At 34.2% G+C, this 19,016-nt stretch overlaps 1 protein-coding gene and 1 long non-coding RNA gene across 3 annotated transcripts in view; both read right to left on the reverse strand.

Annotated features, from left to right (window-relative positions):
• The window catches only part of LOC149561603 (putative glutamyl endopeptidase, chloroplastic), a 110,015-nt gene that overhangs the window by 18,538 nt on the left and 72,461 nt on the right, over window positions 1-19,016 (reverse strand). The window lies entirely within an intron of this gene.
• On the reverse strand, window positions 743-3,857 carry LOC149561604 (uncharacterized). Its single transcript, XR_016363449.1, has 2 exons — window positions 1,805-3,857; window positions 743-1,402 (listed from the first exon to the last, which is right to left on the reverse strand). It is a non-coding gene; the product is annotated as an uncharacterized LOC149561604 (long non-coding RNA).

The raw sequence follows: 19,016 nt of genomic DNA on the forward strand, positions 1-19,016 counted from the left end.
CACTTTCTTACTCGTAATGGACTATGAGTAGCAAGATTGGGGTTACGCTCACCTTTCGGCTCAAAATAGATAATGAGCAGAAAGATGGGTTAGGCCCACTTTCTGGCTTGAAATGGATTATAATCAAGAATTAAGGATTATGCCCACTTTCTAGCTAGAAATAGAATGAGCAGCAAAACTGGGGTTAGGCCCACTTTTAGGTTCAAAAAATTAATGGATCTAAAATCATGTGAACTTGTGTGCATCCTTTGTTAAGTTTAGCCCAAAAAATATAAGATAAATGCCAATAAGAGAGAGCAATATAGATACAAGAGACGCAAGATTATCCTAAGAAAACCATTCTAGTTGAAGGGAAAAATCCAGCCACACAACAAAATATCACTTTATTGATAATAAAAACGTGTTCAAGTGTATAATGTTTTCCGCTTGATGTGATATATGTAACAAATTGAGAGACTCTTCACATTACAACCGAAGGTCTCTTCAATTGTTTGAAAACATGACTTCATAGTCCAAATGCCTGCCTCTACGCATGACGTATGACACATGTCTTTATATTTAATATCATTTCAATTATTATCACCAATGTCTTCTTCAGCTGAAGATGACCATAATGGTTATAAAGAATACATTTCTTAAAAACAGTGATAAAGATCTCTATTGTAGCTACAATCTTCAACTCTTCCTCTTAGCAAGAGAGAGATCTTTAGCATAGCAGTCACCCATAGCTGCAACAAAAATGTTAATAATAAATTCTAATCACATAGATTGTCATATAAAAAAACATGTTATCTCAGCATAAAATAATTCATAGAATCACTCAACATGAAAGACTTGCAAGGATCACAATCAACTTCCATCACAGACTCTCTCAAAAGTGATGTTTGTCATGGAATCCCTCAACATGACAAGCATGTGAGGCTCTTACATCACGGATTCTCTCAACATGTCATAGAATCTCTCAACATGACAAGCCTATGAGGCTCACAGCCAGCTTGCATCATGGACTCTCTCAATATGATGTCATGGAATCTCTCAACATGACATCCAACTCTCATCGCAGAATCTCTCAACATGATGACATCATGGACTCTCTCTACATGATACTCACTATTGTTTCCCAAACAAGTGGAAAAAAATTTCATAATTGTCCTTACAACTTTACTAGTATAAGAACTCATAATCAACAAGAAGGAAAATTACAGCTGAGACTCGTTTCCAACAAGTCTCAAATTCTACAGTACAATTAGCTCATTAACATGTATAAGAATGATAGAGATTCCATAAAGTCTCCCTCTCAACAAGAACAACTTTGCTCATCACAAGAAAACAGCATTTGAAACCTCCCTCTGAATATGTATCATTAAAGCAGCATACTCATCCCATTGCTTCTTGTTGCACCCTGCAACCAAGAGAGATAAAATACTCATCATACAGATCAATGTTAAAATCACACACTATTCCTAGGGATACAACAAGAATTCATGATTTACAGAGATACTTGTCTCTTTCTAGTTCAGTTTTCCTCAACTGATCAATCATAGTTAAAGGAATTATCAGTCAACCATTCCAAACAATGCATCTGATCTGTCCTTATACATGTACCTTTTAAATCTTGAGATCATATATGATCAGACAGAGATAAAAACATACAAAATATCTTAAACTTGAGACTGGACTATCAAACCTGAATAGGTCCATCCCAAAACTACGATCTAGAAAATAATAACCTACAGAGCGACACATAATTGCAGACTGAAAATATATGAAAATTTTGACAAAGATAACGAGCAATCACACATACCTTGCTGCAGAATGATGACTCCATGCTGCAACCCATAAAACATCTTTTGGAACTCTAATAACCCAAAAATTGCCTACGAACACAATTCCAGATATAAGGTAACTTCCTTGCACTTGTGACTATCAAATGCTCTGTTAGAATGTAGATTGACAGGAAGAAGTAGATAGTACATTGTTTTCTACTTGATTAGACACCATTGAATCACACACAGAAAACAACAATCTAAATGGTATCTCTCAGACAAAAAACAACAAGAGAGATGCATAAGTTCTGTAGCACTTGATTTATGGGTTTCAAGTTCATGTAGTATGATTGGATACCGACCCTATATCCTTATAAAATGTAATTGAAGATCAAATGATTGTCTAACTCTTGAAACAAAGAATGAAATCCTCTATGAGTACTTCAACTTACCATTACCCTAATCGAGGTTCTAATCAGAGACTGAAATCCTATAACTTTTTAAACTAATTGCAAAACCTTATAACTCGAAACTAATCTTGTCGTGATCTTTCCGCATCGTATTTGATGTTATTATGTATTAAATATAGTCTTTATTACTTTTTCTTTTTAAATTGTTGTGTTTTTGCCCCGATATTTTGGGCATGACAAGTATCTCTCTGACAAAAAACAACAAAGAGAGATACATAATATTTGATTAATACCACCAAAGAATATCTTACAAAAAAACTTTTCTCACAAAAAATGAGATCGTGTATATAATGAGACTTCGGTTCAACTTTTATCAGAACGATCGAACAACACATCTCAAGACCTCTGCATATCACAAAAAACGATAATTATATTGTCAACCTTGTAATCGACGGAGAAGACCCGTAAAAAGTGACCATGCAGAGGCTCAAGGCAATCAAGTCCTGACAAAGTCAATACCTTTGAGAATTAAAATTTGAAAAATTTATCAACAGAGCCCCTCATTGTTGCTGGAGCAAGATAACATTTTTGTGGCAAGATCCGTCTAACTTATCAATATCATAGTCCTTAGAGCAAAGTGTGGGCAATCAAACCCTGGCCTGCATCAACCCGCTCAAAGTTGGCCTCTACATCACAGATTGGGCTACAAACAAGACAAAGAAGGCAAATCGTCACAATAGATAACTCATGATGAAAGAGCAACAAGTTGCTTAGAAAGTACCCCCTTTCTCTAGATCAAAGTCTTCCGAGAAGGAATTTTCCCAACGTATCAGTCTAGCCTCGAATTTCTCCATTGGTTAGAGCTGAGATAGAACAATCGCTCTAAACACAATCAGAATGCTCTCTATAACTTCCAAATAGTCATGACAACAAAAAATGGAGTCCACGAATGCCTAAAAAAATGAACTTCACATAGGTACCAAAATGCCAACTAAAAAACAATCTAAGTAAACTATAAAACTCTACCTACTACAAGAAGATATTTCATCCACATTCAATGCGAGCGATATCAATGTTGACAGCTTCCACTCGATAGACTTCACCCATCATAATATGAATTGATGAGTAATGAGAGAAAACGGTTACACAAGAATGTGAATTGGTGAGCCATCATGAACGGACCATCATAATAGAGAGACTTCGAATAATGATAAAGACACTGGCAAACATAACACAACCCTGCACATTTCATCTTTGTCGAGTCATTTGACATGATTCCTTCTCTCTAAATTTCTCTTGCACTGAGAGGCCTAAGTCGCTCATAGATGCAATTGTTTACCTTAGACCTCTCTATATAAAAATGATTACTATTGTTCGGGGTCAGAGTTCCTCAAGAAACTAATTCTTCTATGGTAGACAAAAATGTTTTGTAGGCACTAGATGGAAAACAAAGTATTTAAAGTTTGGCAAAACTCTCGTCAACGTTCTTTGCTTACACTGCATCGAAGATTATTACTTATACATAATGGATCAACAACATTGAAATACTTTGATACAAAAGACTGGCCTTGACTCTCCTAAACACCTAGGTAAACTGCATATATTGCAAGACAAATATCGAGGAATTCCTTATCAAGAAGTAACTTCCTCCATCCTTTAGAGGTGATTCCACTATCATATCTAGAAGTGAAGAAAGAGGCATTGGACCCCGCAAGCTAAAAATCAGTCTTGAACCTCCAGGGGCCCGGATGAGTGGAAGGATATAAAAGTTGATAAGTAGGAGATGATTTCCACAGCTAGTCAAATTGTGATGTGAATATCAGGATTTAACTGTGTGATTTTGAGTCAAACTCGATGACCCATGTTTCATGAGTAGTGATTCAACATGAATCCATCTCTCATGAGAATAAATGGAACACTTAGCACTCATTGGATCTAGGTGATGCTCACAGAGGTGAAGCACCGGGACTTCCCGGGAGGTCACCCATCCCAGTACTACTCCAGCCTGAGCGCGCTTAACTACGAAGTTTCCTCCATAGTTAAACCCAAAGCTTGCAACCCCATTTGCAAGCTTTGGGTTTAACTATGGAGGAAACTTCGTAGTTAAGCGCGCTCAGGCTGGAGTAGTACTGGGATGGGTGACCTCCCGGGAAGTCCCGGTGCTTCACCTCTGTGAGCATCACCTAGATCCAATGAGTGCTAAGTGTTCCATTTATTCTCATGAGAGATGGATTCATGTTGAATCACTACTCATGAAACATGGGTCATCGAGTTTGACTCAAAATCACACAGTTAAATCCTGATATTCACATCACGATATAAAAGTTCTCATCAAAAGTTAAAAGGTATATCAAATGCAAATGAACCTATCATTGGTAACCCAAGAAGATCCAAAGACCATAAACCAAAATTGCAGAACAAGGATAAGATAAGATCTAACTTGCAACTACACAAGATTTTAACATCCCAAAATATCGTGAAAATAATAGATGTAACTCAACTAAGATACTTTAAAAGCCGAAAGAATACAGAGATTCCCTCATTTGTTGTTATCAACTTGGCTCTAATACCATGTTAAGTTTAGCCCAAAAAATATAAGATAAACATTAATAAGGGAGAGCAAAATAGATACAAGAGACACACAAGACTATCCTGAGAAAACTCTTCCACTTGAAGGGAAAAACCCAGCCACACAACAAAATATTACTCTATTGATAATAAAAATGTTCGAGTGTACAATATTTTTCACTTGATGCGATATATATAACAAATAGAGAAACTCTTCACATTACAACCAAAGGTCTCTTCAAATTTCCCAAAACATAACTCTTCGTATTCCAAATACATGCCTTTATGCATGACGTATGACACATGTCTTTATATTTAATATTATCTCAATTATTATCGCCAATGTCTTCTTCAGCTATAGATGACCATAATAGTTATAATGAAAATGTTAAGAAAATAACCTGGATAATCCACAGGTCTACGTATTAGTCTTCTTGTCATATATTCCATTGAAAATGGCATTCTATAATTACTTATATTAGTCCTATAGGTGTCAGCGATCTAGGCATAATAATTTTAGTTTTGTATCTTAACTAAATGTTAGTTAGGACAGCCTAACAATTGCTATATAGATGCCGACTTAGAGCAAAGTAATTACTAATTAGATGCTGAGGGTTATGTCCCTTAAGGGACATACCCTCTGAATGGATATATATACGGGCTATGAAGACAATATGGGGATATACAGAAAACAAACAGTTTGATCTCCAAGTCTGCATACGCTCACAAGTTCCTCTGCAACTCTTACTACTCCAGTTTGTACTTGTACCAGGATATATTAAAACTGAATATAGGTGTTATTGCTAAAGGTCATTCTTGTGCCTATCTAGTCTTTAGATTTGAAGTCTGATCGGTTATCAGAATTTGCAGATCTTTACATGGTATCAGAGACAGGTTATTAGATCTAGGGCTCCGCAAATTGTCACATATCAGACCTGTTCATATCCAGTTGTTATTCTTCATTCCCAATGGCATATACAATCAAGCCTGAGGACAGATTTGATGGAAAGGAACATTTTGAAGCATGGAAATTCAGAATCTTGATGATTCTCGAAGAAAATAATGTTTGACAGTTTGTTGATGGAGCATCCAAGCAGTCACCTGTTAAACCTCACAAATCCATATGATCCAATGGAAACAGGAAAGCCATTCAAATCATCTTGGATGGAGTTAAGAATGACATCATACCTATGCTTACAAAACACCTAACTGCCTATGATATGATGAATGCATTATGAAATGCATTTGAAGTGAATAATGCAATGAGGGTCCTTGCACTAAAGAGACAACTAAATCACATCCAAATAAAGAAAGGAGAATCAATAAACTCCTATTTTCTAAGAGTCACTGGTATTAGAGATGAATTGGCAAGCATAGGAACCATCATAAATGACACCGAATTAACGCTCATGGTCTTAGATGGACTACCAAAATCATGGGAAACATTTGCACAAGGAATATGTGCTAGAGATCAACTTCCAAATTTTAACAGACTTAAGAATGATTGTCTTCAAGAAGAATCAAGAAAACTAAAGAAAAGAGGAAAACCTAAAATGGAAGATGAAAAACTTCACATTCTTAATCCCAACTCTTATAAAGGCAAGAAAAAACATTTCAACAAAAATAAAGGAAATCAAAAGAACGGAAAGTCCAAGAAAGACCTATCAAAAATAAAATGTTTCAAATGTGAAAAATTTGGACACTTTAGATCAAACTGTCCAGAAAACTCCAAACAACAAGTGAATTGCACAAATATTGTTAGAGAAGAAGAAACTTATGATCCGGAGAATCTTGTTTTGCATTCCTCCTTATCAAATGAAATCTCAAATAAGGCATGGGTAATAGATAGTAGATCCTCCAGGCATATAACGAGATACAAAGAAACTCTAGATTTCTTCTCCGAGAAAGTTAATGGTGAAGTTACTATTGGTGATAACTCAGCACATTCAGTTAAAGGAATTGGTAGCTGCACTTTGAAGCTAAAAATAAGGAATACTCTCCTTCTAAAAGATGTATTATATGTACTAGGGATAAAAAGGAACCTAATATCAATTACAGCATTAGAAGATGATGGACACAACATTGCATTCATGGATGGCAAAGTATTAACTTGGGCTAAGAATTCTTCCATCAAGAAAGCCAAAGTAATTGATCAAAGAAAGGGATATTTGTATGAACTAAATATAGAACCCATTCAAGCCCTTGTTCACAAAGCAGAAGATTCAAATGAAATATGGCACAAAAGATTAGGGCACCTAAACTTTAAAACCCTATCTACTATGGAGAAGATGGTTACCAGATTACCAAAATTAAAACAAGATCACCCTAGTATTTGCAAAGGATGTGCCCTAAATAAAAGTACTAGAAGACCTTTTCATGATAGTACTAGAAAAACAAATAATGTACTAGAATTAATTCATTCAGATTTATGTGGACCCATGTCTGTTCCCTCCCTTGGAGGATTCTGGTATTATGTCTTGTTTATAGACGAGTTCTCTAGGAAAACATGGATTTATTTTTCTAAATGCAAAGAATCAGAAGAAATCCTACAAAGATTTAAGGAATTCAAAGCATTAACTGAAAATTCTTCAGGACATAAAATAAAAACCCTTAGAACAGATAATGGAGGAGAATATACCTCAGATTTGTTTAAAAAAATTTGTAAAGAATCAGGGATCAAGAGGGAGTATATTGTTCCTTATAACCCTGAACAAAATGGGGTAGCTGAAAGAAAAAACAAGACTATTATAGAAGCTGCTAAAGCTATGATTTTTGACCAAAATCTAGAATACTATCTATGGGCAGAAGCCTCTTGTACTGCTGTATACATCCAAAACAAAAGTCCTCACTCCTATCTTAAAGATAAGACTCCTGAAGAAGTATTTACTAAAATAAAACCTAATATAAGTCATCTCAGAATCTTTGGATGTCCTGTATACATACATGTGCCAAAAGAAAAGAGAACCAAATTGGAACCATCTAGAAGGAAGGGTATCTTTGTAGGGTATAGTGAAACCTCTAAAGCATATAGAATTTTCATACCTGGACATAAAACTATTGAACTTAGCAAGGATGTAGTCTTTGAGGAAGATCTTGCATTTAAAAGGGCAAAAAATTCCCACAAGCCCTCTCCTGTATCAAATTTTGAAAGAATAACTAAGTTTGAATCCCTGAGGGAAAAATTAGAAGAGGTCGAAGATGAAGTAAACCTTGAAGAAAGTTCAAAGAAAAGGCCACTTTGGGCTATAAAAACAGTTGAAGCAGCTCAAGATTTTGCTGCACCTTCAGGATCAGTAAGAGAAAGTAAAAGACCTAAAAGATTCTCTAGTTACACAGCAAATATGATTGATTTATCCAAAACAGAGCCAACCAATCCTTCTAATGTTATTAAACATCACGCCTGGAAAGAAGCTATGACAGAAGAATATCAATCAATTATGAAAAATGATGTTTGGGAAATATTTCCAAGGCCGAAAGGAAAATCCATTGTTTCTTCAAAATGGATATTCAAAATAAAGCATGCTGCAGATGGAAGTATTGAGAAATATAAAGCTAGATTTGTAGCCAGAGGTTTTTCTCAAAAAGAAGGAATTGATTATGAAGAAACGTTTGCTCCTGTTGCCAGATATACTACCGTTAGAGCTGTCTTAGCAATTGCCACCTCTAAGGGATGGAAGGTACATCAAATGGATATAAAGACAGCATTTCTCAATGGGAAGATTTTTGAAGAAATCTATATAGAGCAACCAAAAGGATTTGAAACCCATGATCCAAAAGCTTTTGTGTGCCAACTCAAGAAAACTCTTTATGGGCTTAAACAGGCTCCCAAGGCCTGGTATGAAAGGATTGATAAATATCTCACTGGTTTAGGATTCTTTAAGAATGAAGCTGATCCGAACTTGTATTATAAGAGAGATAAAGATGGTATGGTAATATTGATATTGTATGTTGATGATTTATTAATCACTAGTGATGATCATCTTATAGATCAGTGCAAGAAAGATCTTATCAAAGAATTCAAGATGAAAGACTTGGGTCTTCTCCATTACTTCCTAGGATTGGAAGTGCAACAAAATGCTGATAATATCATATTGAATCAAAGGAAGTATACTTCAGATATCTTGAAGAAATTCAGAATATGGAATTGCAAGCCCATGTCTTCTCCAATGGAGACCAATTTGCATAAACTTAAAGAAGCGGCTGCAAAATCACCTCCTATAGACTCTACTCTCTACGGGCAGATAATTGGGTCCCTGATGTACCTAGTAAATACAAGACCTGATATTTGCTATGCAGTTCATGCTTTAAGTCAATTTATGTGTGAACTTAAGGAAATTCACCTAGTTGTTGTTAAACACATTATGAGATACCTTCAAGGTACTCTTAATTGTGGACTCAAATATGAAAGAGTTGCTTTAGATTTGCATGGATTCACCGATTTAGATTGGGGTGGAAGTGTTAAAGACAGGAAAAGTACTTCAGGATGCTATTTCAATTTAGGATCAACTATGATTTCATGGATATGCAGAAAGCAGTCTTCAGTAGCTCAGAGCTCCACAAAAGCTGAATACATTACTGCAGCAATGGCCTCTCGAGAAGCAGTATGGTTGAGGAAGTTACTTGTGGGATTATTTGGGCAAGCCATGAATCCTACGGTAATTCATTGTGATAACCAGAGTTCCATCAAGCTCTCAGTGAATCCAATTTTCCATGATAGATCCAAACATATTGAAATTCCTTACCATTATGTAAGAGATATGGTAGACAGGAATTCTGTGAAATTGGAATACATCTGTACTGCAGATCAAACAGCAGATATACTCACCAAACCTCTATCCAGAGTAAAGATAGAACATTTCAGAACGAGACTTGGTATGGTTGAGTTGTAATTTATTTTGTACTATTTTGATTATTAATAAAATGATAAATTTTATTTTGTCAGGCTATTGACTGTTATGGGCTCCACCATATGTAATCATCATTTAAGAGGTGACGATCTCTGAAATAATGAATACTTGTACAATAGGCATTATGAGAGGTGACGATCTCTTAGATAATGTCCTAACAATAGATTTTACTGTAAGATCCAGGTGAATTTTTAGATCGTCTTGTGACATTGACATGTTCATGGGTCACAAATTGGATAAAGAAAGAATTCTAGAAATTCTTCAGGTTTATCTTGTATTCTGGTAAATCTTAAAATTCAAGATCTAAGTGTGATTTAGAAGTACCCGCTTCTATGAGTCACAACTTGTGTTTTAACACTAGTAGCAATGATTTGTCATATCACAAACTTCGTACTATGACTTTGTATCATATGTTTTATGATACTATTTATTAAGAAGAGATAGACAGATATAGAGTATTAATTCTTGCTTAACATCTGCATTGATGTTGCTAGATATAATATCTCTCTGTTGGATTATTAGGTTAAGAGGGAGTGTTAAGAAAATAACCTGGATAATCCACAGGTCTACGTATTACTCTTCTTGTCATATATTCCATTGAAAATGGCATTGTGTAATTACTTATATTAGTCCTATGGGTGCTGGTGATCTGGGCATAATAATTTTAGTTTTGTATCTTAACTAAACGTTAGTTAGGACAGACTAACAATTATTATATAGATGCCGACTTAGAGCAATGTAATTACTAATTAGATGCTGAGGGTTATGTCCCTTAAGGGACATACCCTCTGAATGGATATATATACAGGCTGTGAAGACAGTATGGGGATATACAAAAAACAAACAGTTTGATCTCCAAGTCTGCATACGCTCACAAGTTCATCTACAACTCTTAATACTCCAGTTCGCACTTGTACCCGGATATATTAAAACTGAATATAGGTGTTATTGCTGAAGGTTATTCTTGTGCCTATCTAGTCTTTAGATTTGAAGTCTGATCTGTTATCAGAATCTACAGATCTTTACAAAAAAAATTCTAAAAAACAGAGATAAAGATCTCTATCACAGCTACAATCTTCAACATGCTTTGTATTTGCATATATAATATATACATGTTGTATACTGTAACATACCAATTTTTATAACTGTTGTAAAATAAATATTTAACTATAAAACTAATCCCAATCATATGACAATGACTACCATTAACTAATTATAACTAGTAAGAAATAACTGCTACTTTAACTATTGGTAGTTTTAAAATCTACGAATGTAAAGGAAATAATAAATGATTACATTACTATCAATCTAACATGTTCATCTATAAATAAAGTAGCGACTATAAGATTGAAAATTTAATATATTCCTACATATGATTCTAAACCATTTGCTTCTACGTTTTCAAAGGTAAAGTAACATACAGAAATGGAGTGTTCACTTTATCTTGTTGTCCAAGCATCAGCATTGGTGAGAGGAGAAGTAATGACATAGGCTTAACCTCACATCCAATCTTAATAGAACGGCCCTCCCTACCTCGGAATCGGGTTTGGGATGTTCTTGAGTCAAGCCATCTGAGCCATCTGGTGGTTTGAGTGTCCCATCAGTTATTACTAAATAACTGAAGCATCTGGACAAACAAAAAAAGATCTCATCATCGGCACATCTACCTATTTCTACCTTGGCAAGGGATTTCAAATTGGGTTCGTAAACATGATCTCCACCTCTCAACTTGACAACAAGTTTCATCATTAGGACATGCATGAGCTATTATATGTATTTTATTTCTTAGTTATTTGATTTCAATCTTGATTTTGTTTGCAGGTTAGATTTTACACCACTTCACCAATCATTGGCCTTTCTACCAGGTGAATTTCCTTGGTGTCACTATAATCCAATTCCATGCAAGGTAGCTTGATTAAGCTTTGCAACATTTGGATACCTTCCAAATTATCCAAGTTCAAAATAAAACTAAATCACTGGTGTGAACTCAAGGTATTAATGTTATTTGACAAAAACATGAATACTCCAATATATATCAGCAAATGGTATGGTGGATTATCTCTACTATTACAGTCTTAATCAATTGAGGAGGTTAAATCATTTTAGATTGAGAAAGAAGAATTAAGGTAACTGGATTATGCATGAGAATAAATATTGACTACTGCATATTCACATTCTCAGTCTTCCATATGCAGATGTAAGACAATAAACATGACTTTGGACAGTTCAACTAAACTATTAATTTGACTCTATAGCATTTACAATATCAAAGACAATTTTCAACTTCTACATATCTCTGGAAGTTATCAGATTGTATGATAAGGAGATACGACCAATAAATTAAAACATAGAAGCAAAACCTAATCTCCAACACTAGTTTCTCTCTCCGCCAACTGGAAACTTGACTCCCGCCGTGTATAGCCTTGATGCGATTCTATTATTGTGGTTTTAAATGAATAATCAGAGGAATAGTTCTGGGTTTGTAGGGATAGATATGGTTTAACATGGGATGGAATACTCAGAATAAAATCATAGCAAATTCTTGGGAGAATAAAGAAAAATGCAGAATGGAAAAGGGTGCTTTCAACGATCTCAAGGATGGGATTTCAATGGTTAGGCGTGGCCTTTAGGCTACCATTGGTTATCGAGAAACTTTTCTTTTGATTTCTTCATAAATTCGAATTTTGAAAAGAAGAAATAAGGAGGGAAAAAGAATTAAAAGTCGAAGGGTTCAAACTTTTCTTTTTTTTTATTATAGGCCCTTATGTACATTTATATATGTGTATTGATGAAATGACATCAATAGATTATATAATTATAATTTATTGGTGCCACTTCATCTTTATATATATATATATATATATATATATAAGAGTTTATGATAATGATTAAATAAGAGATTGTCAAAAATAAATCTTCCAAGGTATGATTTATATTTTATTTAAAGTTTTTATTTTATTGTTTTCCTAATAGCTCATGCGGTCCTATAATGCAATCTGTGGTCAAGTCTTTGTATCCTTTCAAAGGTAGTCTTAGGTCATCCCTATCGATCCTGATGATTGAACCCATCGACCATTCCCTTCCGATGATCCTGTTTAGCAATGCTTCCCCTCTCCTCAGTCTTTTTCCTGCAATTGCCCAAACAATACATTCTCACCAAAACATTAATTCAAAAATATATTTATCGTTAATTCTAATCAAAATAATTGTCAATCATCTAATGACAGTTATAGGTTGCTTGATTATTTTCCTCAACATCTATATTAACTAACTCATTTCACATGAATATGAAAGAAATATTTAATTAACTAACTCGTTTCGCATGATCAGGGAAAAGAAACAATTTGTTAACAGTTGATACAACGTATATAATTTAACGAACTTGTTTCACATGACTAGGAAAAAGGAATAATCTATTAGCAGTTGATACAACGTATATAATTAACTAACTTGTTTCACATGACTAGGAAAAAGGAATAATCTGTTAGCAGTTGATACAACGTATATAATTAACTAACTTGTTTCACATGAACATGAATAATTCGTTAAACCAACAGTTATGATGAAATCAAAAATTAGGGCAAAATTTGGGATGTAACATATACTTCATGTTAATATGTGTATGCTTTGTGTCTGCATGTATTCATGTGTATGCTTTGTGTTTTTTGTGTATGTTGTGTTTGCATTTGTCTATTCAAAGACTGTGTTTCTACTCCATGTGATTCATAACTAATATGTTCTAGATACAAGAATAACTAGAGGGAACCAAAAAGATATGAATTGCATTTGAGGTAATAGATGTGCATCATGCTTTTAATCCTTATCTTAATATATGTTAAAATTGTTGGAATCATTTGTCATTGCACCAAAAGCTCAAAGTATCAATGCCTGTTATAAACGCCATATTTAACGCAACCCACAAGAGGCGATTAAGTCATGTCACAAATGCCCAAAAAACTGCTAACCTGAGTCACAAAGTTCACCAAATTTTCGGCTCCAAGTTAGAAATTTGGCATACCCAAAAATAAATATATAAATTTACTGAAATTCGGCAAGAATTCGTACAGCATTTTTAAAGGTTTTCAGCTCAATAAAAACCTTATAAACAAACTTCACTTACTAAAAACTCATCAATTTTCGAAAAATCATTATGTAGGATGGCTTGGGCAAATTGTTTGTTGCACCCTAGAAATCGTTTGCTATCATCAATAGAGGGACGAGGCATCTTCCATTTCAAATCATCTGCATCTGCCGTCTAAAATCCTCCCTGTTCATCATCCGGTGGCTGTTGGTCCCTGTAAAGTGGTTGGAAGGCAGTTGCAACCCAACATCTCTCACCTGTTGTGAGCAATCTTCCGACGACAGTGACCATTACCAAGTTCGGGCAACAACTTACAAAGTTTCGCATTTCGTTTATAAGTTTTAGTAGTTTTGCATTTCATTTTTAGGTTTTAATAGTTTATAACTTTATTATAATGTATATTATTTTTATTTCTTTATTAATAGTGAAACATTTTTATGTTTATTTTTTAATTAGAAAACCATTAGCATTTTATGTATGCTTTATTTACCTTGTTTAGTAGTAAAATATTAATATTTAGTATGTTTATTTATTTATAATTTATTTATTGATTAATATATTATTTATTTTTATATTTTTTTTAAATTCTAAAAGGTAATTTTAATGTTGATTTTTGTTTTTTTTTAGACCTTGTCGAACTTCATAGTCATTGAACTCGAACTGTAACCTTGTGACTTTGGTGTTAACCACCAAGTCCACAATCTCCCCCTCGACATCGACTAAGCCTTCAACACCCACTGAAGGGAGACTTAAACCCATGACCTAAGGCTCTATAATTGCTGGAATCATTTGGCATTGCACCAAAAGCTTGAACTATCAATGCTCAAAACAAATGCCAACTTTAACTCAACCCATGGGAGACAATTAAGCCATGTCACAAGTGCCCAAGGAGGTGTTTACCACCAAGTCGACGAAATCGCCCTTTTTAACACAAATATATCTAGGATATTGTGCAAACATTGGGTTTGTAGTACCTCTCCTATTTGTATTTTTGTATGACATCCTAATGGATGTGACTTTGACCTTTCATGCTTGTCCTGTGTGATCATGTTGGACCTATGTGAGGTTTGTACCTTCGGGGTGATATGATATTTGTCATTCCATCAACAAGTTGTATATGCTTTATACCTAGTTGTGAGAACCATTGTGCTATGGTTGGATGTATATCTGATTTGTGCTGCCTTGCTTTGGCTTTGGTGATTATTATTGTTCCTATGTGATATTACAAAGTAATTGGTAAAATACTTGCTTGTTATTAATAGAGATCGAGAGGTCTATATATACAAAAGAATAAAGCAGTGTTTCCTTAGGAAATGATCATAAAGAATAGAAATACTCTATTCTAGCCGAAAGAAAGCTAAAAGAGCTAATAGATAACTACAACTAGCTAAATATTAGAAACATTCTAATAAATAATAGAAACTATCTATTATTGTAATACCCTCCCTTAATAGTTAATCTATCTAGAGCACAAAGCTATCAAAAAGCATAAAAGGCAAATACTATTTGCTCAAGATGCTCTACACTAGTTGTTGTGGGCTATGAACCAGACTGCTTAGATAGGGCAATTAAGCGTTTCCGACATTCAACCTTCATGTGCCCAAACTTGAAGCAATAGTTGCATTGAATGTTTTTCTTTCGGGAGCCTTCTGAATCTGGAGCAAAGGATGTCTATTGAGAAGAGTACTGATGGTACTTTGAATAATGCTCCAAAACTTTGCAGAGGCATAATGCTCCAAAACAAACTACAAAAAGCCATAATTTTTTAGGTGAAAAATCAATCAAAACCCAACATGATTTTTGAGGTGAAAAAACAATCAAAACCCAACATGATTTTTGTGGTGAAAAATCAATCAAAATCCAACATGATTTTTGTGGTGAAAAGCAATCAAAACCTCACAATACAAAGCTTCATTTTTTTAGAAAAAACGGTAAAACCCAATAGATAACTTTTGAGGAAAAAATTACAAACTCAACAGAGGAATTTCACACAACTTTGCGAATTACAGAATCAGAAATTTTTAAGGTAAAATTTATAGAAACCCATAAGAAATTTTTTTTAGGGAAAAAAATGAAAACTCATCAGAATTTTTTTTTGAGGAAAAAAAAATGAAAACCCACCAGAATTTTTTAGGAAAGCAAAACACGAGACTTTGCATGGTAAAGTAGCACATGCAAACAACATGCAAGTACATACAACCCTCAAAAGGTAGAGACCCAAAAAATTTCAAGGGTGAACTAGAAGAGAGCTCGAAAAATCCAAAAAGAATATGTTGTCGGTTTCTGGATTGGCTGGCTCAAAAATTGAGGCACAAAAATCAAGGCCCCCAAAAAAATCTGATGACAATCCAGTTGAGCTCTCAAAAAACCCCCCAAGAATCTAGAATCAAAAAAAAATCCAAACCCGAAAAATTAGGGTTTTGAACAAAAATGGCCCTGCTGCAAAAAACCACAAAAAATGGTAGAAATGTGTAGATAAAACAAATGCATATTGACAAAAATGGGTTACATAACCGAACCAAAAGTCGTCGGATTCAAATCTCACAGAACAAAAACCCTAGTCAGGTTATAGAGAGAGTTGGAAGCAAATATGCATGTAAATAATTTCAAAAAATAAAGGCATGTAATTTCAACCAAGAAATTATAATTATTTTCAAAAAGCTTCAAAGTATTAGCTCTAATACCATATTATGAAGTGATTGGTAAAATACTTGTTTGTTATTAACAAAGACCGAGAGGTCTATATATGCAAAAGAATAAAGCGATGTTTCCTTAGAAAATGATCATAAAGAATAAAAATATTCTATTCTAGCTAAAAGAAAGCGAAAAAAGCTAACAGATAACTACAGCTAACTAAATATTAGAAACATTCTAATATTTACAATAGATAACCATTAGATACTAAGCAGAGATAATAGAAACTATCTATTATTGTAATATGTGATTGGTTGAGATGATCTTGTGATTCTATGACTATTCATGTATCATGCTCTTTATATTGGCATTGTGAGATGAACCTAATACAATTGATTCTTGTGTTCATTCTGTGATTGCTGTTGTGGATATGATAAGTATCTACCTTGTTTGGCTTTTGATTTCATTTGATGAGGTCACCAAGGTTTGTGCCAATGGCTATTGGATTTTGATTGTATCACAACATTATTCCACGAGTATCCATGTGACGTGATTAGTGATTGCACTGTGTGATGCATTTCATTATTGTACTTTTATTTTTGGTTACTACGATATTGGTGATTCATCTGTTAAATTATGTGGTAATTATTGTTTTGGTCATATCGGCATCATTATACTTTGAGATAATATGTTATGATAATTATCATGGATATCTGGTAATTGTGCCTTATATGCGGTTGGATATTTCAGTTATTTACTTTCATTAATAATGCACATATGCCTAAAAATGATTTATTTAAATGCTTTATATTAAAATTCAACATTAATTCAATGATATGACCTTCACTACTATATTGCCCAATTGCTATGCATTATGCCCTTTCTGTCAGTATGAAGTGAGACAAAGTTGTAGTCACTCATTCCTGAGACCTACATGATGTATCGCTCTCCTTCGTTGTTTGTTATCATGTATTTTATGTGCTTCGACTATTTGCACAGTGATATAGGAGATAGTAGTTTTAGCCCCTTTTCATATTTGAGCCAATATTGTCCCTGTATGGAAAGTGTATCTGTAATTGACTATTATCCCTCTAGTACATGTTGGTAAAATCCGGATTCATATTGCACATTGTATCAAACCCATGAGCGTGGCTCAGTATTTAGATGTTTCCACAACTGTTGTGGCTCATTTAATTAAATGCTTATTTTAATGTGCTCGAGGAATTTTATATTTTATTTACCAGCTTTGTTATAATTTGGGGAAAAGGTAAATGGTTTATTTAATTATTTAAATAAATTACTTGAAAGTCACTTTGGGAAGGTGACTTTATATTGTGGGAAAAAGTTCATTTCCACATTGATGTTTTTGGGAAATGAAGATTTTTCTTCAATTTGCATTGGAAAAACTCAGCAATTTGCTCGTTGTGTCTGATTCGCTTGTTGGACTTTTGCATGGAACAACTCGTTGGAATCATACCAAAATTGCTCCACTTTGCCTAACGATTTATTCAACTTAGTGGAGTTTTTATTTTCTTTCCCTTCATTTAAATTTGGCATTTATGTCTTTCATTTTGCTTTATCTTTTCAAATGAAAAAATATGCAATATTATCGTGGGCTAAGAATTAGTATTCCCCAATGTTTGTGTTTGATTCCTCCACCCAATTGAACAGGTGTGAGCATTTTATTGTTTTGCCATGTGATTTCTGGGATTTTAGACATGTTATGTTGTTGAATTTTCATTATGTGCCCGAAAATAGAATTTTATTTGAGAAAAGTGTTATTGGGTGGATTTAGACCAATGGGTTTTTAATTTCATTGAATTCCAAGTTGTTTGAATTTTCATCATTTTGGGGTTTTCCTCGTTTAGCCCGAATTTGTGTGTCACCATATTTTGGCGCAATTGGGAAGTTGAACTTAGCAGTGTCCTAGGATTACTTGAGCATTATGTCATCAAAATGGATAGAGGAAATTTCAAGAATTTATTATGGAAATCCGAACTTGGCCCTTTGATGTCAAATTGTTGATTTTCTTACCTTGTTGGATTTTGCCAAAATTTGCGATTTAAGTGGTTTTTAGGATTTGTGAGCTTTCCTCACATTCTCATGAAATGTATGATGGATTCCCTCAGAATCCGAACTCTTGGCATAGTGACCAATTGAGTAGTTTAGCTTTTGGGCTTTTCACGATTTCAGTCAGTTTTGGCGCCTTGAATATTTGGTAGTACCTTATCCTCCAAATATTGCTTACTGAGCCTTCCTTGTGTTCTAGCGAGGTGTATGTTGGATTTCATGAGAATTTGTACTCTTGGCATAGTGGTTGATTGAGCTATTTTTTGTTGTGCCTTTCATGGATTTTACTCGGTTTTTTGCCTTGAGTGCTTTTGGAGTTGAGTTACCCTCGCGTTGCCTTTGTTGGGGTTGCTCGTCTTTCAAATCAACGTCTTCCATGCTTAAGAAGAGCTCGCCTGTGACATGTTGATGTAGGTGTTAAGACTGTATCCAAGCATGTAGTTGAGCTATGCTCCTATGTCGAGGTCCAAGTGACCCATACACTTTGATTGAGGCCATTTGAGTTTATCTTGTTCCTTTTTGCATTTTGACTTGAGTGTCTTTTCTTGCTTCCTTTTTGTGGATGCTTATGTTGATTTCT

Source organism: Cupressus sempervirens, chromosome 4 (assembly GCF_028749045.1).
Source record: "Cupressus sempervirens isolate cs-2001-9-10 chromosome 4, ASM2874904v1, whole genome shotgun sequence".
In the NCBI taxonomy this organism is placed as follows: domain Eukaryota; kingdom Viridiplantae; phylum Streptophyta; class Pinopsida; order Cupressales; family Cupressaceae; genus Cupressus; species Cupressus sempervirens.